We start from the raw sequence: 10,500 nt of genomic DNA on the forward strand, positions 1-10,500 counted from the left end.
TATCTAGTCGGGAGTGGTGCTGACTGAAAACAGATGATTTGGAGCGATTCGCGCGCCATCTGTTGGTCATTCTGAGGACTTATTGAACTACCCTCGTATTTTCCGAATAATATATTAATCCAGCCAAAAGTTAGCTGTAAAATCGGAGGCATAAAATGTACCAAATCTGTATTAAGTTATTTAATAAATAGTAAGTACAAACCTATTTCTTATCTATTATAAAAGAAAAAGTATTAAAAACAATAATTTAATTTATTGATTTTATTGATGGCTCTATATTTTTGGCGCAAATGTGGACTTTTTACTTCCTAGGCAGTCTGATAAGTCCCTGAAAAATGAAATACGGAGACGTTTTTTTGGCTAAAGTCGGTTTTATTTTGCAACATACTCTCCTTTTGGCTCGATACATAAACATAAATGGCTGAAGTTTTGACAGGCTAGTATTATATGAAACATGTATATTATATATTCGTCTAGGAAATCATGTTTGACTTTTTGAGCGTATCCTCAAAGCGTATCCTCTAGACATGGACGATTTGATACTCAACTATAAAACATTAATCGATCAGCCGTTAACTAGTGACTGACGAGCTAATAACTCGCGGCTGATTAGCCTATAACTAGCGGCTGACCAGCTCATAACTATCGGCTGACCAGCCCCTGTCTAGCGGCTGACTAGACAGTGTGGCCTGGGCCTATCCAGAAAAAACGTTAGACTTTAGGCCAGGCCCAGGACAGACCATCTGGACAGCGCCAGAGCTGGAAACCTAGAGCTCTGGTCTGGGCCAGGCCAGCGCCAGTACATTTTTTTAATCCACTCGGAATATGTATACAATTTTTGAGTTTATTTTAAATAATTTGTTTTTAGTTTCCTGGGAATCAATTAATATATTCAATTAAGACAGCTGTGATGAATTTTATTGTAACATATTCTTAAATATATTAGCATCACCGATTATTTGAATAAGATTAAAAACATAATTGATCATTTCTTGAATACGTCTCTTAAAGTTCACCAATTTGAACAATAATGCAAATTAAAAAAATATTTTTATAGTTTAAATTCAGTGCATATTTAAATAAAATATATGTGGATACTATATTAAATTAAATTTAAACCACTTCAAATTCTTAACTTTTCCATTAAAAATAGTACAAATAATTGAATTTTCAGCCAAGAAATACGTTTTTTATACAAAATACATTAATTCTCAGCCAAATTTTAAAATTTTGAACGAAAAAGAATCAGTTTTGAACAAAAAAATGGAATGGATCAATTTTCAGTTAAAACTCAAATTTTAAGAACAAACTTTTTACTCAAAAAGGTGATTTTTTCACAAAAGGGCTTAACTTTAATTGAAGTAGTTTTGTTTTAAAGCAAAAAGGTGAATTTGCAAGAAAAAAATATAAATTTTCCAAAAACTACATAGATTTTCAACCAAAGCCTAGAAATTGCCAACCAAAAATTAAATAGTTAAATTCTAAGTTAAAAAAATTAATCTTCAACCAAACAGTACAATTCTCAATTAAAATGATCGAATATTGAGTCCGTATAGTTACTTTCTCAGTGAAAAAATAATCAAATTAATTTTCAACTTAAAAGATAATTTTTTAAACAAATATACCAAAAACAATTTTTAACAAATTACATGCATTTCCAGGTAAAAAATGTAAATTCCCCAACAAAAATTGAATACTTAAGTATTCAGTTAAAAAAGTAATGTTCAATGAAACAGATGAATTTTTAACTAAAATGTTGAAATATTCAATTCAAATTAGATACTTTGTCAGTTAAATAAAATCTAATTTTTAACAAGGGAAAAAAACAAATAATTTAATTTTCAAACAAAACAACAAATTTTCAATAAAATAGTTGAAATTTCAAATAGTTAGACTCACAGCAAAAAAAAAAATACATTGTCAGCCAGAGATGAATTTTAAGTTAAAATTATGAATCTTAAACCAAAACCATTGAATTTTGACTTAAGTGAAATTTTTACCAAATAATTAAATTTTCATTCGAAAAATATTATAGCTGATGCCTCAACTAAAAAATATTCCAATTTTTTATCAAAAACAGTCAAATTGAACCAAAAATACCATTTTGTAACATGAGTTTCATTACAAAAGTTACCAAAATAAAATAGTTCAATTTTCAGGTAAGAAAATTGCAAGAAAAAAAACGAATTTTCAGCAAAATACTTCAATGCAGTAATATGAAGCTACTCTAGGAAATAAAGAATCATTGTTATTTAATTTTTTATTGCAATTTAAAAAAAAAATACCACGCTCTCAACAAAATTCCCTAACTGTAACACCCTGTAAATCAATAGAGAAAAAAAGGTTTACTGACTATAAAATAATTGCACTAAAATATTTCAATCATGAATAATGATAAATAAGGTGTACTTTTAAGGTCATGAATATTATTCCATTGAAGCACTGGAGTGAAACAAGGTTGAAAATAATCTGCTTAAGGGCATGCTCTTCGTGACCACGTGACCAAACTAGTCCCCGGATATGAGCATTTTTTTTTAGTCCACTGTGTCCACACGGATTGAGATATCGTGTTTAAAATTTGACAGTTTTAATCAAAAGCACTAAAGAAAGTTTGTATACATCAATATGTTTATAATTTTAAGGAATGTTTATTTATAAATTGATGAAATATGATATTACAATTCGAGTTACAGCACTTTGCAGAAAATTTTTGGTTTGATGCATTTCGGAGCATGCCCTTAAAGACTTAAAGATGCTGTAATACTATAACTGCTGCTAGAGGGAACAAGAAAAATATGTACCTAAAGATCTGAACATTAGATCCATTTCATCGAGGAGACTGGACCCAAAATCAAAGCTCAGTGGCTTGTCGAATCTCAATGGACATTTTGGTTTTCCTCATCACTGATTTCGTGATATTAGTGATCTGCACCAACTGTATCCGCACTTCCAGCCACGCTCGAAGCCATAGTAGTTTGCTTTGAAGAATTCCTCATCATTCCTAAAAGCGATATTCTGGAACTCGCATCGGACCACAAGCTCTCTACAATATATATTTGGTACTTTTTTGCAACTGATAACAAGCAAACACGTGAAGCGAAATCAACAGAGCGAAGTTAGTAAAGCGAGAAGAAAAAAGGAAACGAATTGGACAAAAGACAATCATAAAATTACATTTTTTCTGAAAAAAGATCAACTCTCGTCGCTCCACTGGAAATCGAACCACAGAACTTCCGATTGCCGGTCGAGCGCTTACCCATTAAGCTATTAGCGAGATAGAAAGAAGAACCTTTTTTTCAGAAATACACGCTATCGCAAGCCAGGTGTTACATTTTTATGATACGAATAATTTAAAGGAATCTATATTATCATCAGAGATACCGTCGATTAATCAAATAATTGAATAATAGTGAAACATGAATAATTATTTCTTTAATTTGTCCCCAGAAACAAGATAGATACATTTTTAACCAAATTGTTAAATTTTCTACCAAAAAATACTATTTTTCAACAAAACACATGAATCTTCAACCAAAGAGTTAAATTTTTAACTGCAAAATATTGTTTTTCACCCAATATTTAAAATTCGAACTAAAAAGGGATCAGCCTTTAACCAAAAATGGAATAAAGAAATTTTCAATCGGGGAAAATTAATTTGCCAAACAAAAAAAAACTAATTGAAAACTAAAGTGATGAATTTCCAACTTGAACGATGTATCATCAACTGAAATAGATTAATTTCAAACCAACAAGATGAGTTTTTAACAAAAAAATTTCACTTTCAAATAGTTTTATTTTCAACCATAAGGATCGATTTCCAACGAAAATGATAAATATTTAACTGTGATATTGGAATTTCTAAACGAAAAGAGCAATTTTCTACAAAAAATACTATTTTCAACCAAACACATAACTAAACACACGCTGAATTTTGAACTAATGCGATGAATCTAATTGCAATAATTGACCTTTAAACCAATTAAAATCATTTTTACCTAAAAAATGCGTATTTTCGGTTAAAAAAGATCATTCTGAAATCAAAAATTAAAATTAAATTTTTATTTGAAAAAGTTAATATTCAATTTGGCCTAAATTTTTCATTTTAGTTTTTTTTTTCTTTTGAAAATGCTACAACTCTAGTAATTTTTAATTTGTTGAAAAAAGTCATTAAAATAAATTGTTAAATTTTTTGAATACTGTGAATAACCATGCAAAGAATTTTTGAATGTTTAAAAAAGTGGTCTTAAAAATATGCAAAATGAGCCCACTTTTTGAATTTTTATCCAAAATGGCTGACTAACGAAGTTGACCTTTAGTTTAGGACATTAAACGACTGTACCAAAGGGCAATCTAATAGATTACTTTTTTCAAAACTTATCGTGTTCACAGCCAGACAGACAAACAGACATACAGCTATACAGATATACAGACAGACAAATTCGTAAAAACTTGTTTTTCGGATTCAGGGGGTCTCAAAACGTGGAAATTTGAAAAAAAGTGGGGGGGGGTAAAATTTGGCACAAATCTAATACCTTCTCTGATGAGAATGTAAAAATTTAACAAAGTACTTCGATTTTTAACCAGAATAGTTAAGTTTTCAGTTAAAGAAACTTTTAACTAATTAAATTTTCATTCGAAAAAAGAATAACTTGAACGACAAATGTAGAAGCTGATATTTCAACAAAAAAAGCTTTTAATTTGCAATCAAAAACAGTTGAACTCAACCAAAAAATACAACTTTTTAACATGAGTTGAATTTTTAACTAAGACCAAATTTTCAGTCAAGAGAGAGAAAAAATTTCAAAAAAAATTGTTGAATTTTTAAGCTAAAAGATTAATTTTCAACTAAAAACGATACATTTTTAACTAAAAATAGAATAGTTAAATTTTTATCTAGAAAAATTAATTTCAAGAAAAAAAATTATAATGAGCTCAGAAAAATGCAAGGGAATCCAGAAGAATTTGGTTGAATGCCTAATACTTCAAGATGAGGTTAAAAGGCTTCAGAATCAACGAAATAAAAACTTTTAAAAATTCAACAAAAAAACGTCCATTGAATTAAGTGTACTTACGTAAACTTAAAAGAATTCACGGTAAATCCATAAGAATTCAGACTGAATTCCAAAAAATAATTCAAAATCTTTGAAACTCTACTAATTTCTAACCAATAAATAATGGCTACAAAATAATTCAAGTTAAATTCAAAAGAATTCACATGCGTCGGAAAAGGAATTTAAATTAGAAAAATGCCAATGATTACAATACAATTTTAGTTAATTCAGAAGAATTTAAGGGGAAACGAAAATAATTCTAAAAAATTAATGAAAAATCAAACCGAATTAAAAAAAACAATCAAGCGAATTCAAAAGAATTCAAAAATAAGAAAAATGTATTGAATTCAGTAAGTACGTAATGTGTTAAAAAATGTTTAAAGAATTTGATAAAATACCTAAGAATCTAAGAGGATTTAAAAGAATTCAGGATAAATTAATAAGAATTCAGGGCAAGCCCAAATAAATTGCAACAAAAATTTGAAAATATCTTGACATCTTTAAAATCTTACGAAATCCCTCACATCTTGTGAATAAATTCTTTGTAATTCATTAAGGATGTTGGTTAAATTCGACTTTGAATTTTTTTATAGGTACATTAATGATTTCCTTAACAAAAGGATTGCTTTATTCAAATTTTATTCTGATGATTTTTCTTGCGATACTGCAAGATGTATGAAAATACATCGATAGCTCTTAAAACCCCATAAAAGCATTGAAATCCTCAGAAACCTTATAAAATCCTTTGGAACCTTTTTCAAATGCCTTAAAATTATTTAAACCCTAGCCAATTCCTGGAAATCTTTTTAAATATTCTAAAATAGTTCAAAAGATTTTAAATCCCTTTAAAGGCATGTGACACAGCTAAATACCTATATTACCGACCAGAGTTTTTCAGTTCACTGAATGTTTTTTTGAACCTAAGAACTTTTTTTGTAAATAAAATATTGAGCTGAAACTTTGGGAAATGTATTAGAGTACAATAAAGTACGCTTAGGTACTGCATTTTGGTAGGTTTCGTATTTTCGTGTACAACATTACCGGCTGATGCCGTTGGAATTGATTGTTGAAATATATTTTTTTACATCTTTTATTATTAAGCTTTGTTCTTTAACGAAGTTTTCTTTCGGCTCTTGCATTTCTCAAAGTTTGAGACCGATATTTTATGTATAAAAAAAGTTCTTAGGTTCAAAAAAACATTTAGTGAACTGAAAAACTGTGGTCGGTAATATAGGTATTTAGCTGTGTCACATGTCATTAAACTGTTAAAATAAATCCAGAAGTTAGATGAATCTTTTAAAATTTCCTCAAATATTTCGTACCCTTTGATATCTTTTAAAATCGCTTGAAACATTTTAGAGCTCTTGAAAATGTCTAAGAATCTTTACAATTCCCTCAAATATGTAAAATCCTTTGAAATCCCATTAAATTACTGAAATGCATTATCAGTTTTTTTGGTAATCTTTTTAACCATCAAGTCAATGAGCGGGTCCCTGGGACCCAGAACGATTTTCAGCAGTGTGTTTTTTTCCAAAATGTTTTCTAATTTTTGCAAATTATTTATTATACGCAATTAATTTTCACATCTATTTTTTTCAATATTTATTTTTGTGAGACTCTGGGCTAAAATATAGAAAAACTTATGGAGCAAAGTCTATTTAAATTGGAGATATTTCTGTTCGAAGCTTGCTCGGGTCTGCTGGACCCATTCAAGGTAGAACGGAAAAGTTCGAGGTTCTAGCAATTGAGGGTTAAATAACCTGGAATATTTAATATCCTTTAAAATCTTCTGCACATTTTCTAAGATCTTGAAAATACCGAGGAATTAAAATATATATACTTTAAAATGTTTCAAACCCTTTGATCATTTTGTCAAGTGATTCCCAGGATCAATGAAATAAAAACTTTTAAAAATTGAAAAAAATCCATTGTAAAGTAAAATTGGGTGAATTTAGAAAAATTTAAGTTATTCAAAACAAATTCAAAAGAGTTAAAAGAATTCAAGATGAACAAAAAAAAACTGATTGCAGATCTCTTTAAAGCTTAGACACCCTACGAAATACTTTACTTCCTTTCAATACATTTTTTGAAATTCTGTGGAATCTGGCGATATTTCCTAAAATCCTAAAATATTTTAAATGTCCTGAAATCCCTTCAAGTTAATATAATTAATTAAAAAATTCCTTGTAATCTTAAAATTCCCAAAATATTTCAAATGAAAAACACTTGAAAATGTGTTCAAAGTTTTAAAAATACCCTAAAATCTTTAAAATCCCCTCAAATTATTGAAATCTATTACAAATTTCACGAAATGTTTACAAATGCCCTAAAATATTTAAAAGGAATTTAACACCATCCAGGAATAGATACAGACCTGAACTGTATAGTGATTAACCCATAACATAATTTATTGAAAGAAAAGTGATATTATTTAAAGTTACATTAGACTATATCTTGAAAATAGGGTACTTTAAGGACATCAACTAAATATAGGGTATAATAGGGGATGTTGGAACATGTTTGTGAGGTCTGATATATTTAAATAATGGAAAAACTCAGATTAGGAAATATAGAAGTCGATAGACAAAGTAGAAATTTTTTTTTTATGTGCAGAAAGCTCAAATTAAATAATCTAAATCACAAATATCGCCGTGTTCATTTTGGTTGGCCTGGTGAGAATGTTGATTTCTACTATCTCTAGTAGACTATCTGTTCGAATCCATTCTTCCCTCCTGACTCAAAAGTTGACTAGAATTGTCCGTCGCATCTTCCTGCGGTTTAAACGGAGTCACAACCTGCCGCGGCAAATTCGAATACTTTCCCAAAAAACTAATATCCTCAAAATAAATTCCATCCAATCCCACATGACCTGTGTGTTTCAAATCTCCCTGTGGCGAGGAAATCATATCCGTCCTGATTTGTCTTCTCTGACTCGAAAACACATTCTTTCCATCTTCTCTCGTAAACTCTGCCGGTTTGTTACTCGGCAAATTAGAACCAAGATAGGCTATCGTATGCGCGGGATTAAAAAATCCTGCCTTTCCATTATTCAGAGCTCCCTTCCACAAATCATTGCTGCTTCCCTTATCCAAAACTGTGATAACATCCCACTGCCTGTCAGTCAGTTGTCCATTCTCGGAATTATTTTGTACCGCCTGCACTTATTCAGGTTTCAAATCTAAAAATAGATTGATTAGCTCAGTAAATTTAGGTTGTTCCAGCCTCTGGAAGTTTGGGTCGTCGATAGCTTCTAGGATCTGGTGACCAATCAAAACCGGCCATGGTTGAAATCCGCAGCTAAAAATTTCCCAGAGTGTTACTCCGTAGGCCCAGACATCACTAGCGGATGTAAATTTCAAATACGGGATACATTCGGGAGCACACCACGCAATTGGGAGCTTAAGATTGACATTAAAGTTCGTTTGGTAGTAGTCCTTGTCGACAACATGGGCACGAGACAGGCCAAGGTCGGAAATTTTTACTTTGTTTTTCGGAAAGACAAGAATATTTCTCGCCGCCAGGTTGCGGTGGATGAGTCGTTTTGCCTCCAAGTACTGCATTCCATCAGATCTTTGCCTGGAGAAGTCGCGGAGGGACAAGACTGAAAAACTTTCTCACGAACTTGGCTCCTTGAGGCACTCTAAAAGTGACCTTAAAAATGCTAACTCCGTGACTCCCTGAATTATATGATAGTGATCATTACCCAATAAAAATCTCGATTCTCAGCTCAGAATCAATACCAACACACCTGCCAAAATGGAACATTAGAAAAGCCAATTGGGAACTATACCAAACAATAGTCGACGAAGAATTAAAATCCCAGGAAAATAAACAAATTGACTCGCACCTTGAAATAGATAAAATTGTTATTAACTCGGCATCAATTATAAATGAAGCAGCTGACAAACCTATGGGAAAAACAACCCCTGCAAATAAGAATAACTGCACAGCGTAGTGAAACGAACACTGTCAAAAAGCAAGAGCAGAAAAAAATCATACATTTATTTAATTGACCAAGATGAACACTTTAGAAAATAAAATTATATATAAAAAAACTAAGAGCAGCGACTCGTCAAACCTACATACAGAGCAGCAGAAAATCGTGGACGGATTATCTCACTACTCTCAACAATTAATCAACTATGACAACTATATGGAATGAAATCAAAAGAATAACAGGAAACTTTTCAAGTACAAAAATATCAGGATTACAAAAACCTGATGGAACCAGAACAACTGACCGTAAAATAATGGCAGACCTGGATCTGGAAAAATAAACAATTTCCACAGCAATGCAAAGAAGCTATAGTGATTCCGATCCCCAAACCTGGAAAAGACAACACGAATCCAACAAACTATCGCCCAATCGCTCTAATTAACACAATGTGTAAACTATTCGAAAATATAGTAAACACTTGACTTCGGTGGTATCTAGAAAAAACAGTTTTTTCGCTCACCAAAAAAGTGGATTCAGACATAAAAGATCCACCCTAGATCCACTTATTAACTTACAAGCTAAAATCACTAAAGCATTCTCTAACAATCAGCATCTAATAATGGTCTGTTTAGATATTGAAAAAGCATACGAAATGTAATGGAGACACAAAATAATTAAAACCCTGGACAAAGAAGGAATTAAGGGTTATCTGCTAGCTTTTATCAAAAACACCCTCCACCAGAGATACATCCAAGTTAGAGTTAATGGTGAACTGTCCAATAGATACACCCTAGAAAACGGAGTACCCCAAGGCTCCGTCGTTTACTCGCTTAATCAAGAATCCTACTTTAGTCTTCCAAATTCGAGTAGTATATTTTCAGCAGAAATCTCGGTTCTCATGAAAGCTTATGAATTGTGTAAAATACTGCCAGGTTATAAATTCGCAATATTTACTGATTCATTAAGTAGCCTCCAAGCCATCCAAACTAGAAATTATTACAATCATAGGATCCAATAAATCCAAGAAACCTATACCGAATGCCTACAAATAAACAAACAAATTACGGCCATATGGATCTCTTCGCATCAAAATATCAACGGAAACAAAGAAGCAGACATACTGGCTAAATTCGCAACTTCGCTACCACTCGAGGAGGAAAACTTGAGAATATCCTTGTCAGATGGCAAAAACTACGTTCAAAGAAGCGCCCACCAATATTGGGGAGAAACCAACAACAGTACTCAAAATAACACTTCAACAATCCAGAAGAAGAACCCACAACACCCTTTTTGGAGAACACTCACCAGAAGAGAACAGGTCATCCTCATTAGACGTCGAATCGGACATACAAAACTTACGCACAATTACCTCCTCGATAAATCACAACCCCCGAAATGTGACCAGTGTACTAGGCAATCTGATAAGTCCCTGAAAAATGAAATACGGAGACGTTTTTTTGGCTAAAGTCGGTTTTATTTTTCAACATACTCTGCTTTTGGGTCGATACAGCG

General features: G+C 31.4%; 1 pseudogene; it reads right to left on the bottom strand.

Annotated features, from left to right (window-relative positions):
• Positions 1-10,311, bottom strand: part of LOC117176384 — a 20,173-nt pseudogene extending 9,862 nt beyond the window's left edge.
• Between the last annotated feature and the right edge of the window lie 189 nt (positions 10,312-10,500).

The sequence above is a fragment of the Belonocnema kinseyi genome, chromosome 7 (assembly GCF_010883055.1).
Source record: "Belonocnema kinseyi isolate 2016_QV_RU_SX_M_011 chromosome 7, B_treatae_v1, whole genome shotgun sequence".
Classification (NCBI taxonomy): Eukaryota; Metazoa; Arthropoda; class Insecta; order Hymenoptera; family Cynipidae; genus Belonocnema; species Belonocnema kinseyi.